Source organism: Rattus rattus, chromosome 5, assembly GCF_011064425.1.
Source record: "Rattus rattus isolate New Zealand chromosome 5, Rrattus_CSIRO_v1, whole genome shotgun sequence".
Lineage (NCBI taxonomy): Eukaryota > Metazoa > Chordata > Mammalia > Rodentia > Muridae > Rattus > Rattus rattus.
Genome location: NC_046158.1, coordinates 67,196,555 through 67,216,393, shown reverse-complemented (window position 1 = coordinate 67,216,393; position 19,839 = coordinate 67,196,555). Strand labels below are relative to the sequence as shown.

The following is a 19,839-nucleotide window of genomic DNA, read 5'->3' as shown; positions in this document are numbered from 1 at the left end:
AAACAGGGTCAAAGCTACAGACACTCAAGGTCATACTGCAAGTGACAGACAAAGGATCCCAAGAAGCGCTTGTGTTATTAAGGTCAAGAGAAATACGGTCAAGAAGTTGCTTCCCCTCCCAGCCCCCATCGGGTCTCCAGGAGCTACAGCATCCTCAGGAGTGCTTGACCTTGGAAAGCCCTCTGGGATCACCCTGGTAGAAGCTCGTTTCCCTTGGTAATCGGCTCCCCTAAGGTGACACCTTCTTGGGACTTTCTGGACCTTCCTGGACTACTTGGCACTGGGCAGGCCTTCCAAGATCTCTTACTAAGGTAGAATCCTTTTTGGCAACTTCCAGCCTAAGGTGAGGCCCTCCTACCGCTAGGAAACCCACCCTGCAGCAGCCTTCCCCTTGGGATCATTACAAAGAAGGGGTTGCTTGGGGTATGGTCGTTTTGGTTCCTATCTGACCACTCACACTTTCTTTAAACACCCTGGCATCACCATATCCCTTCAATATCTTTTTTGTTAAGTGCCATTTCACAGATGGATACAAGGAGGCACTAGCCAAGGAAAGTTAGAGAGCAGTCGGTCCCAGTTTTGTATTCTGATTTGGTACTGTACTTTGATCTGAGCAGCAAGTGACACTCACCCTTTAAGCCCCCTCCTGTAAATAGTTAATTTTTCTCTTTTCTCTCACAGGCCCCAGAGCCCTTCCCCTTGTTGGTCCATGGGACACATGTTACCCAACTTCAGTTGATACTCAAATTGTAGAGCATCCAAAGGGTTAAAGGGGCCCGGAAAGGGACCCAGTAAGGGTTAAAATTATAAACGCATTTATCGCCTTCTGACTATTTTTTGGGTTGTAGACCGACAGCGTCGAAGCCGGGCAGAGCTAGGGGGCACCCTCGGATGGGCTTGCGCAAACGCCACAACTTTCCAGCACGACCCCCCGAAAGTATCCCGGGCGCAAAGTTGGCGCAGCCCGCTCCTCCTCCGCAGCGTCGCCCTCCCCGTGGGGCGCGCGGCGGGGACGCGCGAGCTCCCGCGCGGGGCCGGCTCGGGGGACGCGGGGCTCAGCGAGGCCCGGCTCCGGCCCCCTGAATTGGGGGGTCCGCGTCTGCCCCAAACGCCGCTTTCTTCCGTTTTCCATGTCATTTCCTGTACTAATAAGATGGTGGTCAAAGCAGGGGAGGAGAGCAGCAGCGAGTCGCCGCCGCGCTGCCGCTGGCGCTGAAACTTTGCCCGGCCGGGGACCCCGCGCGCGGCCGCCCGTCCCGCCGCGTCCCGCCGCCCTGGCCCCGGCCCGCCCGCCGCCCCGCGTGGGAACCCGCGAAGGTGAGTGGGCCCGGTGGCCACCGTGGCCATGAACGTGAACATGGCTTCGGAAGACGCTGGGCGGCTCGCCAACCGGCGCGGGGGCCGCGGCGACGAGCGCACGGGGACACTGGGGAACAGGGCGCAGGCGGGCGACTGGGCACCGGCCGGAGCACCGAGAGCGGGGTGGGTCCCAAGGTGGCCCAGGCCCGCAGGTCGTCGCCGCCGCCCGACGCGGGCCTCGGGCGGCCCAGCCTCCGCCTCCTTCCTCCGCGCACTCGCCCGCCTTGTTCCACTGTAGCCTTTTCCTCGGCTCCGCCGCGCGCTGACGGACGCGGCCGCCGGCCAATGGGAGCGGCTTCCCGGGCCCGGCGTTCGCAAAGAGAACGCGTAGACAGGGGGCAGGGCGGGGCGAGGGCGGGATGCAGCCGCTGGCCTAGTTGCAGGGACCTGGTCGCCGGTGCTCCGGGGCCGGGCTGGGGGGCTTGGGGACTGCATGCCTCTCTGCGACCTGCCGCGGGCCTGGGGCGGCGGAGGGAGGGCGTGCCTTTCATCTATTTTAAGACTTGGTTGCGGCGTGGACTCTTCGGGAATTCGCCCCCGAGTGTCCTCTCCACCCCCCACCTCCTCATTCCTGGTCCCTAAGGTACTATGTGATGCAGAAACTGCAGAAACTTGGTGGCCAATGACCTTCCTCCGTCAAGGCCAGCGTGCCCTAGGCAAGTCGCTGCAGGGACTACCGAGCAACCTTGGGCTAATATAGCAAAAAGTTGCGGGTGTCTTGAGCCCGTCAGAGTAGGAGCTCAGACCCTTAGAATGAGTTGGTGACCCAGAGGAAGAAAGTCTATCTTTTGTTTTTTGACAGTGGGTTCGTGTGGAGGACAGCCGTGGTCTATGATTTAAAGTGATCTAGAAGAAGCACGCCCAGCCCTTTGTGCGTGGGGACTTCGAGCGGTGAAGGGAGCCTGCTCTTCATCTTGGGAATCCTCTAAACTTTGGGAGTTTTTTCTATCTGAAGCAGAATAATTTTCCATGAAGTATGATGCCCGTGGCACCCCAGCTTGCCTTGCCCTCTTGTCCCCTGCAGAGGAAGACAGGGACTTTCCTAGGGTCTTGGTTGGTGGAGTACGGTGTATGGGTCAGAAGTCCCATATTCCTCTCATCTCTGGGGAGCCAGGCATGGTCTCTTCTGGGAACTTTCTGGGCACACGGCCCAGGCCCCTTGGTTTATTTAGTTTCATGGAAAGGGCATCTTCAGGATCCTTCCCACGGGGCTTTGGATTTTGCAGGGCTGTAATTGATCTCTCCGAGGGGGCTCTTCTTCCCTGCAGCGGGCTCAGTGCAGCCTGTCTGGGAGTCAGCTGGGAGAGCATTGAGATAGTACCTGGCTCGGGGTCAGGCTCCTGGTTTCAGAAGCTAGAGCTTTGATCCCAGGCGATGCTCTGTGAACCATCTTGGGTATCACAATTGTTTGTCAGATCCCAGCCTGCTCCACCCAGCCCCTAACTGACAGTGCCCCCAGAGCAGGTGCTCTCAGGGTGTGGTACCTCAAGAATGAGGAGCACTTGTCCCAGGAGTCCTTAATCTGTCATCACAGACGTCACCTCCAGCCTGAGTTACTGGAGTTTTCTGGTCCACATGTTTCTTAGGTTGGTTCTCCGAGGTGTCTGATGAGTCTTCCCTCTCACTTACTCTTCACGAAGACTCAACATGGAGTTATCAGAAAGCCTGAAAGGGGCAAAGACCATTGGAGGAGGAGTTGGGGGGTTGGAGTTATGCTGCCTTTGTGGTCTCTCACTTGGGGATCCTAACGTACTCCTGGCCTTCCTCCTTAAGTTTCCTCCAGCATTGATCTCTATGGTGTCTCTGCCTCCCTCATCCCAGTCAGTCCACCCATCTCCAAGCCCAGGAGACTCTCTTTAGTGAATCTTACCCATCCCAGATTCCTAACTGCTCCCCACTGGCACATTGGTGAACAGTATGCCCGTTCCCAGGACAACTACTGAGTCTGACATAAGGCACCTGCTCTTGCCCTGTTCCCTGTGGTACAATTGGGGTCACCTCAGGCTCCCAGTTCCCGCTCCCGCCCCACCCTCCAGTCTGCCTAGTGCAGTTCTGATAAAGCATCAGATTGTTGCTAGCTGTAACATCTGCCTATAACATGTCTCTCCCTTCCCCTCTCCCTCCCTCTCAGTTCATCTCCCGCCCTCCCCACCTCTCTGTGCCCAGCCCAGTCTGCCCCAGTCTCTCTTGGCGTCATGACCTAGGATTTATGAATGAGTGAAAGACAGTGGGGGGCAGGGTGGTGTGGCAATGTCTGCTGTTTTTAGATTTATTTATGTGAGCACACAATCACTTACACCACGAGGGCATCGGATCTCATTACAGATGGTTGTGAGCCACCATAAGGTTGCTAGGAATTGAGCTCAGGACCTCTGGAAGAACAGTCAGTGCTCTTAACCACTGAGCCATCTCTCCAGCCCCCGTGTCTGGTGGTCTTTATTGCTCTCCTAAAAGTATTTCCAGCAAATCGAGGTACACCACAGGGTTGACTTCAGGTCCTCTCATTCTAGGTCAAGGCCGTGTGACTAGCTAGTGAGTTGGGACCCACAGAGATGTGTACTTGTGGCTCTGTCAATGCAAGACTCTAAGGGTCTCGTGCTTGGTGGTGTGGCATCTGATAGCAGGATTGGAATTGCCTCCGTGTCACTCCATGAGCAGTGTACCTTGATGGTCCACAGTACCAGGCAGTACACCTGAGAGATAGACCTTTGTTATTTGAAACTACTGAGACATCAGGCTGGTTTATTGTTACAGGATAGCTTATGCCACCTCCTCCAAGAAGCCTTTCTGGACTAGGCTAAACCTTGGGTTACAGGTGTTTCTGGTCTCATCCCTCTCTCCTTGGATTCCTGTTTTACTTGGTGATATCTTACGTCCTCATGACCATGGGTCCTGTTTCAGGTAAGTGGCTTGTGTCTGAGAGCTGCTAGGGGAATGCACTCTCTGAGTACTTGGTCTCGACTGGGAATCACCCAGGTCAGAGGCTGAGGACAGGCAGTGTGCCCCAAGCTTCCCTGAGCTGCAGTCCCAGCAGGAAGGTGTCAGGCACAGCATTAAATAACTCGTAGAGGGCAAATGTGAACAAACTCTTGGTCCTTGCAGGTGTCTGGACCCAGCAGTGCTGAGCTCCAGAAAACTATGATAGGTAATTCCAGGAGAGGAGGGGTGGGATGAGATTAGAGATCTTGAGGTCTCTGCTGACTTAAGGGGTGATTCAGTGAAAGGGCAGGGCTGAGGGGGAGAGGATGGCGGTGACACCAGCTAGTGTTCCCTGAGGGTTTACATCCGTCAGGCCCTAAGCAGTCCCATCCTGTATGGGTCATTTTCTCAGGACAGTGAAACACCCAAGGCCATTTATTGCCTGAGGCAAGGGCATTCATTTAGCTAACAGTTTTGGCATCTGAAGGTCCAAACAGCATGGTCCGAGCTCCAGGAAGATGTCTTGGAGTGTCTCAGTGTGCTGGATAGCACCATGACAGGCAAGATCACATGGTAAGACAGGAAGTCTGGAAGGAGCCTCTTCAGAGACCTCATCAGAGACACACACACACACACACACACACACACACACACACACACACACACACACACACACACACACACACACACACCAGTGACCTAGGGACCTCCTAGTAGGCCCCATGTCTTTAAATGCTACCACCCCTGTACTGCCTCAGGGCCTTCAAACATGTGAACCACTATCATTAGGGCACACTCAAGTACTAGCCACTCAATACCACATCCCACAAGTGTTTCACAGATGGGGAAACTGAGGCTTTGAGAGGCAGGTTGAGAGGTATAGAGCTTATAGCACGATCAGAATCAGATGTCACCTGCAAGTGGTCTTTTGGAGCAAAGACAGAAGACCCTGGGAGCCCCCTGGATAGGATTGGCAGGGTAGAGTAGGAGAGAGAGAGAGAGGAGAGACAGCAATGTGGGGAAGCAATTTGTGACCAGCCTTGGAGAGGCAAGAGTGAGTCAGTGCCTGGTGAGTATGTGGCTGTGAGAGGGTGGAAAGGGCGGTGTGTGTGTGTGTGTGTGTGTGTGTGTGTGTGTGTGTGTGTGTGTGTGTGTGTTTACATATATGTATATAAAATAGAGCAAGCTCTGTGAAAGTGTAGTGTGGGGTCAATGACCCCTCAGGACAGCCCTCTAATATCAACGTTTGAGCAGAGATGTGTCTGGCCCAGCAGTACCTGGGAGCGGGGCTTGAGGACTTGTTCTGAAGCTGGCTGGTAATCTCCACCTCTGACTGGAGCCTGCAAGTCCTAGGAGGCCCTAGAGCCCCATGTTCTCAGAGTGGGGCCAGGGAGGGGCATTTCGGCAGCTGGCCCAGGGGCCATGGCAGAAAAACAAGCCGTGCAGAAAGAAAAAAAAAAGCCAGAAGAAAGAAAAATGTGTGTTGTTATTTTTAAAAAGCCTATTTCCTATTGCAGATTTGGGTCTGCTGATACTGAGGGCTGATGTTCACATACACTAGAGACATTCCCCATCCCAGCACCCAAAAAGTTGCAGGAGGGGAAGCCTGGGCCTGGGTGTCATCCGGTGCTTTGTTCCTCCAAGAAGCTTATGTATGGGGCGTGGGGCCACCCAGTCCTTGCCTTACACAGCTCACAGGCCCACGCATAGCTAGGCACCAGGAAAGGTGGTCATAGGTTCCAGTGGTGGGGAAGGGGATAGCTGTCGGTTCCTGGTCACGGCACAGTCTCCTCAGGGGAGGAAGCCTTCAGGATGGACTTGGGAGGATGGGCTGGATGTAGAAGAGAGAGAGGGGCATCAGAGCGAGTCAGGGCTGGTGGGCAGCCTTGGAAAGATGGCCTGTGGTTGGTGAGTGTGTGGGTGCAAGAGGGAGGGACAAATATCAGAGAACAACATCCTGGTCCTGCCCTCCGACAGGAGCTCCATCTCCCTGGAGTATTGCTCCCCAGTTAGCTTTGTACTGGCTCCATCTTCAGCACCAGGACTGCCAAACTACTGCCTTCTGGGGCATTTTCCTGTTTAGCATTGCAGCCCACATAACTCTCTGCCTCAGCTTCCTGCTTTCTCTCTTTATAACGAATCTTACGCCATACTCACCTGCTTTATTTATTTCTCCCTCTCTGTTCTCAGAGAGCTGGAGATTATCTGGTGCTTGGTTCACCCCTGGGAACAGTTTAGGGTTTCGAGATTGTGGTCTGGAAGCTGTGTGAAATCGTGAAGGAATGGAGGGCTCACTCCTCAGAAGGTGCTTTCCCCCTCACAGTCCCTTCATCCGTGTTTCCCCAGTCTGTGGTTTGAGACACCGAGGCTCAGAAAGGGAGAGGGCTTCACTGCCGGTAAGCTGTGCATCTCTGGGATTTGAAGCTGGTTCACCTGGCTCCTGCCTAACCCTGACCCCAGTTCTCAACTACGTTGGGATAGTTGTGCTGGCCAAGGAGTTTGCACACTGGTGGGCTATAGGGAGCCTCCGAGGCATCTTACAGAACACGGTGACCAGATCCCTGTTCTAGAGTGCACAGGCTGCATAGAAGCTGCGGAGCTGATGGAAGAGGAGGAAGCTAGCGAAAGGAGATGATTACACGTCAGAGTGGACTGGTGAAGGTTCAGCTCAGGCGGGCAGAGAATCCTAGTGTTTATCTTTTAGATCTGGGACCCTGCCGGGAGAGGGAAGCTGGGAAGATACCAGGTTGGTGGGGTTGACCTTGTGCCCTGCAGAGGACCTGCACCTTAGGTCAGGTCCCTGGTCTTGCTGCTTGTCAGCAGGGATGTCCTAATGGGAGAAGGCCGCTCCCCTGACTGGCCATTCCCTGCCTGTGGAGTGAGAATAATAACCCAGTGGGGCTGTACAGACCGCTCACTGCAAGCACTGGGCAACCAGTGACTGGTGTCAGGTCAACTTGGAGCCACCTTTAAGGATGTAGAGTCACTGTGCACCAGGGGAGCATGTCCTAGGCACGGACATAATCTTTATTCCTGACCAAGGTACCTGAAATGAGATAGACAGAGGTCTCCGTGCTCGCCTTTGATCTGGCAAATTCCCCTCTATGTTGTCAGTACCAAATTGAAGACAAATTGAAGCTCCCCACGAGGGCTGCTGGAAGGAAGATGGTTTGAGTACCATGGTCCTTGACAACAGCTGCTTTTCACATTTATGGATGGAGGAAGCTGGGCTCGGAGAGGTCGCTTGACCAGCTGAAGGTCACACAGCTTCAACTCCCCCCAGTCACTCTGTGAAAGCTACATCACAAAGGAAGCCTTAGGGGCTACTTTATGTCTTATCTAATAATCCCCTCAGGTTTCTTTGGCTGCTTAAAGCGGATTTGATCGGTAGGGTCTTGGCACAGCCGTTTTCAGGACCTTTTCCATGGAGTACATTTGGCTAGACCAAGAGTCCCAGATGCAGTGGCGATGGGGGAGGGGAGCAGACACGGGCAGTTGGTACCCTGCCTCCTGGCGTCAGCCTCAGAGTGGAGTAGCTGTGCAGGGCTGGGTCCTATCTTTCCAGTGAGACACACCTGAACCTCCGGAGCTTTCTGCGACCTGTGGAATTTTCTCTCCCCTCCTACACAGAAAGAAACCCAGCCTTCTACTCACGGCTCTGCCTACTCCCAGAGCCTTTATACAAGGTCTCAAGGCAGGCAGGCCACATCATAGGACACCCCATTGTGCCATTGAGGAAACTGAGTGTCTTAGTCAGGGTTTCTATTCCTGCACAAAACATCATGACCAAGAAGCAAGTTGGGGAGAAAAGGGTTTTATTCAGCTTAAACTTCCACATTGCTGTTCATCACCAAAGGAAGTCAGGACTGGAACTCAAGCAGGTCAGGAAGCAGAAGCTGATGCAGAGGCCATGGAGGGATGTTTCTTACTGGCTTGCTTCCCCTGGCTTGCTCAGCTTGCTTTCTTATAGAACCCAAGACTACCAGCCCAGGGGTGGCACCAGCCACCATGGGCCCTCCCACCCTTGATCACTAATTGAGAAAATGCCTCACAGCTGGGTCTCGTGGAGGCATTTCCTAAAGGGAGGCTCCTTTCTCTGTGATAACTCCAGCTTGTGTCAAGTTGACACACAAAACCAGCCAGTACACTGAGGCTCAGAGATCAGAAGTGACCTTATAGGAATCACTTGCTTTAGAGAGGCCAAACTCCACATCCAACCTTTCCCTGTGCCCAAGGACCTCACTCCTGGGTATATTTTGTAGTAACTGGTGTCCATACTCAGGGAAGGTTGTTAGTGAGCACAGGAGAGCAGGCTATACAGGTGGGGTATGGTATGACTTAACCTTGAGCTGACCTGGTGTGGACATAACTGAGAAGGTGTGGGACCTGGCTCAGACTACAGTCCCAGCAGAGTCAGGGTGACTTGTCTTATATCTGTCCCTGTGTATCTGTGTAAAGCCCCTGTGCAGGCCCATGAAGCAAGTCAAACTAGCCAGGAAGGTTGGTGTTTGCCGAAGATTCAGTGTCCCAGCCCAGAAGTGTGGTGAAGAGAGAGAAGCCCCTTGCCTCAGGAAGGGGAAGAGGAGGTGTACCAAAGAGACTTGTGACTTAGTGGATATTAGAACAGTGCTTATCCCTCTCAAGAAATATCAAGATTCCTGTGGGCTTCTCCAAAGCCCCAGTACCAGCCATGCCTGCAGAAGGCACATGAGTGTGCACGGTCCTGCTAGCCACAGCTGCCCAATGTGCTGATGTTATTGGATCCAGTTTGTAAAGGTGAAACAAGGGTCCAAAGGGTCCAAAGAAGTACACAGATAGGAAAGGCTGAGCCAAGATCACCCACTCTGTGTCACTGCTGGTGGTGGCCAGGCTGAGGGATCTTTGCACTGGGTGATGGTGGCTTTTCTGTTTCACCCCTGAACTGCAAGGTAGTGCGGCAGAAACAGAGCACGAAGAACTTTGTAGCCCAGGCCAGTCTGGGGAATAGATGGCTTTTGGCACAAGTGCAGCTGTATTGTGGGGTGGTTGGGCCTATCTACCCAACATTTTGTCACCACATAGTTGAACAATATTCCCTTGGGGTCTGGGAATGCAAGCACACTGCTGCATGGCTCTCCTTGGAATGCTAGGCTGACAGCAGCCTGGCCAGTGCCTCACAGGGAATGCTGGGTGGACCTCTGCCCTGGGTGAGCAGCCGCAAGTTATTCTTCTGCTACAGATCCATCAAGGGAGTGTTACAAGGTCCCCATGCCATTCTCATTGTGGTTTGCAAACACAACCAAGGACCACTGTTTGGAAGCTGAAACCGAAGGTGCTTTTATTTAATCACAGGCAACTTGAGTGTTTCCAGCTCCCATCCTGACTGTAAGTGAAGGCAGGGAGTGTGAGGATTGGCCTAGGCAATGGAGAAGAGTTCATGCAGGTTCACTTTCCAGAGGTAGGGGAGCAGTGGGACACCCCTCATAAAAGTAGAAGTGTGTTTGTAAAGGGAAGGGAATTGGGCATTGAGAACAGAAACGTGGAGGTAAGCATCAGGAAGACCTGCCATCCGTTGAGTGATAAGTGGTTTTGGCATTTGGAAGAGGGGGAAGATGGCCCTAGAGACTGGAAGGACTCGAGTGAAGCTACTAAGGAATTCTTGATTGTTCCTTAGTAGGGGTGAGATGCAGCTAGCTTTTAGGTTGAGAATTTCTGTCCCTGTAGCAGGAGGCTTGGAACAGTCATGGTTATTTAGAGGAGGGATAAGACCACTCTGGGATACAATCCTTCTTTTGTTAGGGAGGCTGTCCTTGGGCTCAGTGGAATGAGTTGCCAGGGAGTAGCTGTCTGCTCATTCTATGAGGCAGCCCTGGTTGATGAGCCAGCAGGCCCCTAAGGTGAGGCCACAGCCTTCCTAAGCTGTCCTGGTCGTGAACTTGTGTTTGCTGGCTGGGGGTGAAGCTTCATTCCCCCACCTCTAACACTAGAGCTGCAGGGTTGTGACCTGGAGAGCAGCCAGTGGAGTGTCCAGGTTCTTTGACCTGGTGGGTCCTGTGCAAGGAGGAGGGAAGCTGGGGCTTCTTGTCGAGGCTGGCGTTACCTGAGTTTGTGGCCTGCCATCTGGAGAGCTGGGGTCAGAAGGGACAGTGGCCTGCAGTTGTTTGCCAGGTTGATTCTCTAATGGTCAGGTCTGAGGTCAGCATTTCTGCCACACCTGGAAGCTGGGCCCAGCCTGCACCACTCCAAGGGAGCACAGCATAGTGTGAAGAGGGAGCACGGCATAGTGTGAAGAGGTTACTCCCTCAGCTCTCTCCCAGGCTCTTTTTTTGAGCTTAAGGGACCCACCTTGTACTTGGTTTCTGGGAAGAACCCAAGGTGTGCCTGGGCCTGCATGTGGCCACAAGCCCAAGGAGGGGGGCTGCCCAGGAGGGAGCTGAAGGAGCACCCCTCCCACTAGCTCCAGCCTCTCCCTTCTCCTGGGGCCCTGTTAAGGGTGCCCTGGCTCACTCTCTCGGTTAGGTTCCCAGACCAGCTGGGTCCTGCAGCAGCCGCAGGCAGGGTAGCTGCTGTTCGGGGGAGTCTGTACTGCAGAATGAGGTGGGGCAGGGCAGGCCTTCTTCACCTGACCCAACTTGGGCTTCAGGCCAACCAGCCTGGAGTCACTGAGGTGCTTTTGGCTTTGACGTGTCTCTGGTCACACTGGAAGAGTGGCACTCTGTGTGGGGAGCGGATCCTAGGCCAGTGGTCTCAGGTTTCCCTCTGCTGCCTTCCCTCCCCGAAGCTGGCAGCTTCCCTGGTTAATGTCATGCAGGACCACCTTGCTTCCTCATGTCCCTCTTTCTCAAAGAACACCCAAAGCCTGTTTGGCAGGGTCTCCCAATGTAATCTTCTAAGGTTGCACCCGGGAGTCAGGGCTCAGTCAGGTGCTCGGTTTGTCTCAGGCACCATTTAGTTTACCCCCAATAACAACCCCCTGCTCCTCACATCTCTGCCTATGCTTTGATTGTTTGTTTTGAGACAGGGTCCAACTATGTAGTCTTGGCTGGTCTGAAACTCTGTGTCGATCAGGGTGACCTCAAGTTCACGGATCTGCCTACCTCTGTCTCCTAAGTGCTAGAACGAAAGGCACGTGCCACCACACCCAGCAAGCCTAACTGTCTTGGAGGCCAGACACTGCCCATTTATTTTCTTGGTGCCTTGGGTCTCCCTAGAGTGTGGCTGTGACCGCTCGTGTGAGTGGAGACACTGTTTTTCACAAGGACGTGAACTGATATTAACTTATTCATAGCCAGCTTGGGAGATGCGCCATTGGCCCAATTGGCGGACAAACTAGCTGGGTCTCCCAGGTCTATTCCTCCTGGCTCTTCTGTCCACACTGGAGTTGGCTTGAAGTAGTGATGTCATCAGCATTGACATCACTGACACATGGTCCTGACCTGGGGTTTAGCTGGGACTGTGCCAGGTTCAGGCTGTATGGGGTTAGGGTTCACTGGACAGTTAGGGCTCTTGCCTGGGTACAGTGTCACAGTGTCACAGTCAGGTACTTGGCCCCATGAGCACTTGGTATGTTTGCCTGCTTCTCCTATTTCCTTTCGGAATAGGAATCATTCCTCTCAGATGAGCCCTCTATCCTGAAGCACCCCGGAAGCTGGACAGGAGCTGGGCAGCTTCTGGGAGGGAGGCTGAGGTCACTGCGAAAGCTGGGTGGTGTGAGGAAGGGGAGGCCATTCACAGTACCCAGGCTGTTCACCTCTGATTGCCTAAGCCACTTCTTAAGTCAAAATGGGGCCCACATTGCCCAGCTCCCCTCCCCCTATCTAGCTGTGTACAGTGCTTCTTTAAAATGACTCTACGTGTGGCTTGATAGGCCTTAGGTTCCTGCTTCCTAACGAGACCCGGCAGGGACACCCAACCCACCTGTCCATGATGCTCCTACCCCTATTGTAGGTGATTGTGTTGCTGAGGGGCGAGGTGGGTCGTTCTCCCAAGGCAGAGCTCTGTGTCTTTTAAATTTCGTTGTGCTGAGTTTTAATCCTATAAGGATCATACAACATGTATTTGCTGTAGAAGTGGGATGTTGACAAATAAGGCTTTCCTTAGCAGCTCCACATGCCCAGCTCTTCCGAAGCTCTCTACATCACAGTTGCTGTGGCCCTGCAGAGTTCTTTCTGTATACAGTCTGACAGTATGTAGCAGATGGACGGCGATAGTTGTCTGTAGTATTGATTATTGGGTACATTGACTTTCAACATTCTACCTAGGGAAAAAAAATCTGGCTTTTCTGGAGAGAAAAAGAGAGAGAGAGAGAGAGAGAGAGAGAGAGAGAGAGAGAGAGAGAACAAACATGTGCTAGTGCATGCAGAGACCAGGGATCAGTGTTGGATGTTTTCCTCAGTCAATTTCCACACTTTTCGACCTCGTGGCTGTCAGGGTCTCTCTCTCACCTAACTCGGAGCTCGCTAGTTTGGCTGGACTGACTGGCCCCAAACCCCAGGACACTTTCTGCCTCCTCAGATTTCAAGAACGCATTGGTGCACCCGGCTTTTCTACATCACTAGGGTTTGAACTCGGGTCCTTAAACACAGCAAGCACTTTCCTGACTCAGCTGTCTTCCTGTTCTCCCCCACCAGCCTCTCTTTGCTATGTAGCCCAGGCCAGCTTCCAGCTCGTTGGTCCTCCTGCCTCGGTGTTCTGAACTGAGATTACAGGCTTGAGCCACCAAAGCCAGTTTGGTTATGTCTTCACATGGAGACCTACCATCTTTTTAAAGACACTAATACATAGTACTTGGAAGTCATTGTTATTTAGCCATTCACCCCAATGGACATTTACGTGTATGTTAGCTATGATTTTATTCCAGAACTTCCTTGGGCCTCTCTGGAGTTGCTCTTGCTGGGTTAGGGGAACCCGCTGTGCTTTAAAACTGTGTTATCCGATATTTGAGGTGTGTCCATTGAGAGTTTGTGGAGAGCCAGACACCTCCCATGGATGCTGTTATGCCAGACTCTCTCCTCTTTTGAGCTGGATGGAAAGTCTGCTTCCGTGGCTCCGGAGTCTCCTATCCTTCACAGTCCCCTTTCCTGTCCTTGTTCTAGTGGCTCAGTTCTGGTGAGCTGGAAGCAGGGAGAGATGGTGGTGGTGGTGATGGTTCAAAAGATCAGCAGCCTCTGGAATCAGAATGCCTGGGTTGAAATCCTGACCCAACTCCTCCAGAGCCACTATTTCTAGAACTGTGGCACTTCTGTGGCTTGGCCACATCCACTGTGAACCAGAAATAACAACAACACTCACATCATTGAGCAGCCCTGAGTGCAAAGGGCTGGCCAGGCAAAGGGTAGGCACCCAGCAGTGTCCTTGTCATGGGGTCCTGCCTCTGCTTTAGTTCACCATCGCCTCACTGGGCACGGAGCCCACGTCCCTGGTGAGCAGCCTGGGTTGGCTCTCACCTTTGTGACGCCTCCATTCCCAGGCCAGTGGGTGTCCCAGAGGACACTGCTGCCTGGGAATGCAATGGGTGATCAGATTTCTACCCTGCTGGCCCTGAAGTTCTGGACTGGGGCCTGTAGAAAGGGATAGTGGTTGTCCTGGTCATTTTCTGTGAGGAGGTGGCCAGGAGCACAGTACCTAATGTAACCCCACACTTTGGACACATTTACTGGTCTTCAATGGGGCCGTTGTGGCTGTGGATTTGATCTCTGTTGGCCTGCAGGGTGGGCAAGAGAAGAAAGCTACTTGGGCCAGACTTTCCCCTGGGCGCTGGGTGTCTTAGCACCATGTTGGCCCAGGCAAGGGTTTGCCTCGGCCTCTGGATCACATCATTCTCCTGGTTCCCTGTTGGGAGAATGGCTTCCAACTCGTCCTTACCGCCCTTGCAAGCAGCAGAGTGTGCCCCGCCTGACCAGCTTGCCTTGTGAAACAGGTGCCCTGGCTGTGGCTGTTGCCCAGGAGGAGAACCAAGATTATAGATTCCTAAATGACGTTCTCAAAGCCACCCGCATGGTTGACCACTGGCAGGGCTGGGCGTGGTAGCCAGGCCATCTGGCTGTCTATCCACTCCTTTCTTACAAGGCCACCCAATGTGATCATTTTGGCAGAGGGTGGCCAGCCGGGCAGCCTGCTTAGCCTTGCCTCTCTGGGCAGTGGCGTGTGGTCAGCGAGTGCAGACAGCTGGGATTACATTTTAAAAGCAGAGGAGTTTGTGGCTGGCCCCAGCCCAGCCCTCCCCAGCACCAAGCCACACACACACTCCCTCCTGGTAGTTGAAATGGCCAGCTGAAGAGTTGCTGCTCCAAGGTCCTCTGCCCTGTTAGAGGGAGGACACTGGGGACTCCCAGGGAAGCACAGAACAGCCATCATTGGTCCAGTTTTCAACTGGGAAAAGTAAGTCTTTGAAAGACAAATGGGCTAGAGGGTGCTGGTGGGCAGCAGGGCATCTGTCTGCTGCCTCTGTTCTAGCTGCTGGCTCCTCCTGGTCTGAAGGACCTGGCCATGCTCCGAGTGAAGGTCGTGGTATAGTGTCAGAGGGATTTGAACAGGGGTCTGGTCTCACACCTCTCTTGTGTACTGAGCGCTTACCTGGTACTAGGTGATGTTCAGTGCCTTGTGATGAGCCGGATACTCCTCAGACTAACCCATGGTGGCTGCATCGTTAGTTCCCATGTATAGCAGGGAAGCTGAGGCATTGGAGACAGCGTCATCATGTAGCCCCAGATGGCCTCAAATTCATAGGGCTTCTCTTGCCTCAGTGCTCCCAAGTGCTGGAGTTGCAGGTGTGCTTGGCTAGCCCCATCCCTTCTTACTTCTAGTGCAGGCTGCGTGAGCAAGGGACCCTTCAGACTGTGAAATAAGGGCTTTTCTGGGAGCACCGATGACTGGGTGGGGGGCTTCTGGGAGCCACCTGGACTCTACATGCCAGTTTTGGTGGAAAGAGGCCCATGCAGTGCAGTTTGAAAGCTCTGTACCCCAGGGCCCTGGCCACAGCAGCTGTGCTCACTCTGGGAGACCTGCAGCAGAGCTGATTTGAACTACATCCCAGGGAGGAGATGACGCTTCTCCCAGCTGTCCACACGGCAGTTCAGCTGCCAGCCCCTGGAATGGAGGTATATTCTCTCTGCAAGGATGGCTGTGGCTGTTCCTGGTGCTGGCTTTGGCTTCCTCTGGGGCCAGAGGGACTGAGGGCAGACAGCGTGCCCACCTTTATACAGGACACTTGTGTTGCCATTGAACTCTATCAGCCTACAGTGCTCACCCACTCCCAACCCCAGTCCCCCAGCCCCCAAGCCGATCTCTAAGAAGGCTCAGGAAGGTGAGGTAACTTACCTGACTCACTTGCCTTCCGATGAACCCTTCCTCCAGTGGCTCCTGTGTCCCTCATGGATCCCACGTATAGAAACAGTTGCCTAAATGAGAACTAGACCCAGGGTTTGTCTCTATTGGGCCTGGTCAGTCCTATGAGTGGCACAGCCACATAGGCCCCTGTATGCAGGGAGTCCTTCACTCCCACCCAGACTTACTCTCTGCATGAACAGCCCAATAGCAGGACCTCTGCAGTGGCATTCACCCTTGCCATGTGGCCTTTTGTAAGCCCCACTTCCTGGGTTAGTAAGGAACCTCCCTCCACCTTGCCAGTGGATAGAACATGAAGGTCTTGGTGTCTAGTGCCTGAGACTGGAAAACACATAGGAGATATGGGGGGCTGCCGGTGTCCCCTTGTCACACTCACCTCAGGGCTGGAGACCAGGTAGAAGTACCAAGCATGGGAAAGCACCCTACCTCGTGGGAAGCAGGGGTCTGGGTTCAGATCCTGCTTGGTTGTTTCCCTGTAGTTGCCCAAGCATCCCCTCTAAGCCGAATCTCCCTCACCTGTGAACTGAGGGCAGTGGGAGGGGCACCCGCAGGAACCCAAGCATGTCTGTTTGCTGGAGGTCTGCTGCCAGGGAGGGGACAAGGAGGGACTTAGAAAAACTCTAGAGTCTGTGCCAGAAGCCCAGGAAGCTGAGGCCAGAAATAGAAGAGCCCGGAGACAGGAGCTCCAGATGGCCAGGCTGCCCTCTGCCCACCCCAGAGGCCAACCCAAGCCTGTGTACAGTCCTCCCTCCAGGGGCTGGTCACAGCATAAATTACTCCTTGGCAGGGCGGACTAATTTTACCTTCTTGGTTTTCATGATTCATTTCCCATTCGGGAACCTGTGAGAGAAATGGAAAAGGCACCTAGTTGAGTGCTGGGTACCAGCTGCAGTGGCATGCCCTGTCCATGTGGGGTGCCCCACTGGGTTATCACGATTTGGTCTAATGCTGCAGTGGATCCCAGGGCTGGGATCCATCAGCCTTTTCCGTAGTTTACTTGGCTTCTGTGGTAGCTTGACAGGAAGGTGTTTGTCACTTGCTGGTCAGGCACTGGGAGTTTGCATAAGGCTACCTTCTCTCCCTGCACTGTGGTCACAGAAAGCCAGAGCAGGCAGGTGCTAAAGGAAATGAAGCCCAATCAACTCACTGTACTCACAGGTTAAGTGGGGCTCAAAGCCTAAGTGGAAGAAGTCCCAGGCTTACAGCAGCCCAGCCTGACTTGTTTCATTTTATAAAGGGACAGCAGGAGGCCTCCCTAGTTATGATCACACCAGGGCATCTCCCTCTGGCACTTGCCTTCCCTGGTTCTACTTGAGCTGCTCCTTGCAGGGACCTGGCTGCCTTTGCTCTGGTTCCCAGCCTCCTGTACCTCTGGGAGCACAGGATTTCATGCACTTCAGCTCAGAGTCTGCGGGGTTCAGCATAAGGGAGCAGTTCAAAGGAAGTCGAGCTGGCAGACTGGATGCTTCCCAAGTCGTCATCATCTGGGACCTGTCCTCAGTCTGCCACATAGGTCACCAGCTCAGCAGCCAGCACAGGAAACACAGGAGGCTGACTGTCTGCCTTCAGAGCTGGGGAACCAGGCCGGCTCATCTGAGCAGGGTTCCCACTTGCCTCCAGCACCCCCCACCATGTGGAGCCACCTGTGCAGTGTGACGGGCCTTTCTGGCAGCAGAGAGCAGACTGCCCAGGCTTTCCTGCGGAATCTTCTGTTTCTTTAAAGCTGTAGAAATAAGAGTTGAGATAGCAACAGCTGCCACTTTGCCACCTACACTTCCTTCCTTCCGCCTCAGGGTGGACCAGGTTCTACGGTGATTATCTTGTGGGATTCTCTTAGGAAGGCCTGTCCTCCTGAGCAGGATCCCTTCCTCTCTGTTGCAGGCCATCACCTGTCCTACAGGCTTGCCTGGGAATAGTAGCAAGAGGGCAGGCTTTGGGCTGGTTAGACTCCATACGGCTTGAAAGCCGCCTAATCTCTCTGAACTTCCCTCTGAAAAGCAAAGGGAAACTGTTCTCAAGGTTGTGGACTTCATGGAACTACGACCTGCCAGGAACTCAGCCATCATGCAAAAATGGAAAGCACGTGGCTCAGCTCGGGGTCCAAGAGGATCCCGAGAGCTTCAGGCAGTGTTGGATCCAGCGGCTCACACAGTGTCTTCAGGACTCTCTCCATCCAGGCTTCTCCACTTTCTTCTGTACTGGCTCCGCTCACAGGCAGCTCACTGGGGTGCCATTGTGGGTGGAGGGTGAGGCACAGGCCTGGCAGCAGGTACAGCTGTTCTGCATCCTTTTCTCTCATAGTGGTTTCCTGTGAAGCTCCATCTCTTCATCCATTGGCTGGATCTCCTACCTGTCTACCCTGAGGAGATAGGAAGGAAGGAGGGAGGGAGGGAGGGAGGGAGGGAGGGAGGGAGGGAAGGAAGCTGCACTAACCCCTATATATAGCTGATACAGTATGTTGATCCAAGCTCTGACTGGTTGGTCTTCACAATCATATACTCAACTGTCCCCAAAATACCAGGCAGTCGGTGCCAGAAAAATGAAGGGTCAGGGTAAATCATGCCCCGGGGCATAACTGCTGACCCATGAGGAGGGGAACCTTGTTCTCTGGGTTCTCAGCGCGTAGGACAGTGCTGATGTTGAGTTCTGGCACTGCAGGAGGACAGGTCACAAGGGAGGGAATGGGCGCCCTCCACTGGGTTTAGAAGACACCCCACCCTGCCAGGGTGCTGACACATTAGTGCGGCTCCCCTCCCACCTCCTTCCAGAAGGCCTGTGAGGAAGGTCACCTTCCTGGCAGTGTGACTGCTCTGCAGAGACTCTTCTGTCTGAGCTTGTCAGCTCCACCAGAGCAGTCCCACAACCCCAGTCTGTCCCACAGGTGTGACAAGCAGTCATTACAAGTGTTAGTGACCATGTCACCATACGTACGCAGGCGTATTAGCCGATGTCATCTCCCCCTGGGTCTCCTTCATCTGTAAGCTGTTGTTCACACAGCTTGTCCTCCTTTGGAAGCAGAGCACCTGTTCCATCACTTGTAGGAAGGACACAGTGAGGAGTGAGATCATGCACACAGTAGGTGCTTGCGAAAGGCAGGGCCCATCTACATCCCTCCCAGCCAGGATCTCTCCTAACACATGTGTCTGTACGTGAGCCCTTCCACCTTCGTGGAAAAAAGTGCTTACTCTGGTCTTTATACATGACTGCTTCAGGCACAGGAGTGCACGCGTGCGCGCGCGTGCGCACACACACACACACACACACACACACACACACACACACACACACACAAGTTACGGAAGAATCCCAGGTTCATAGTGTCAGTACTAAAGTTCAAAGGATCAACTTTATAGCTAGCAGCTTAGCACACAGTAGAAGCCCCAGCTGCTCAACACACAGTAGGAGCCCCAGCAGCTCAGCACACAGTAGGAGCCCCTATATGTCAGATGACTGAGTAGGTAGGGCAGGTAGATCACCCTTCTTTATTACTATGTGACCCATGGCAGGAGTGGTTTGGGGGTCAGAGAACAGGAAGCCCTCCCAGCCAGAGATGGTCAGTGGAGTTGTTACAAGGATGCCCAGAACTCAGGCGGGCAGCCCTCCCCAATCTTGAGCATGCACTTATATAGTTCCCTGAACGAGGCATGTCAGGCAGACTCTGGCTCAAGAAGTCAGGGGTGGAGCCTAGGGTTCTGTTTTACCTGCCGAGCTCACCTCTCAACTCAACCTCATCAACTGCCCAGAGCGCCATGCAGCATGTGAAAATACTTCTAAGTACCAGACCCATTCTGTGTGTACCACCGATGCTACTGTGTATTTGAAAATAGATTTATTGTTTATTTGTATGTGTGTGTGCGCGCGTGCATGTGTGCGGATGTACACATGCTGTGGTCTATGTGTGGAGGTCAAAAGATAACTTGAGTCAGTCCACTCCTTCCACCATATTGGGCCTGGGCATTGAACTCGTCATCAGGCTTGTCAAGAAGGACCTGAAAGGTCTTTACTCATTGAGCTCCACACACATTTCACACAGCAACCTTACCAAGAGGATGCTGCCTGCATCCACAGGCCCCGAGAGGGTCAGGCACCCCCAGTCACACTACAGTAAGTAGAAGCACCACGGCGTGCACCTCTCATCAGCCATTCTGCTTCAGGTCCTGCTGTTACCACGGAGGAGACCATGTATCCCAGAGCCTGTTGTGTGTCCACTTTGCACCAGGCCCTGTTCTGGCTGCA

The 19,839-nt window shown here is 53.7% G+C and overlaps 1 protein-coding gene across 2 annotated transcripts in view; it reads left to right on the top strand.

Annotated features, from left to right (window-relative positions):
• The first annotated feature begins 1,161 nt into the window (after window positions 1-1,161).
• Window positions 1,162-19,839, top strand: part of Prdm11 (PR/SET domain 11) — a 73,430-nt gene continuing 54,752 nt past the window's right edge. Inside the window, exon 1 of one of the 2 annotated variants that reach the window (XM_032903754.1) lies at window positions 1,162-1,317. The gene's annotated coding sequence lies outside the window, so the exon portion shown is untranslated. The remainder of the gene's footprint in view (window positions 1,318-19,839) is intronic. The other variant, XM_032903755.1, reaches the window with a different exon arrangement.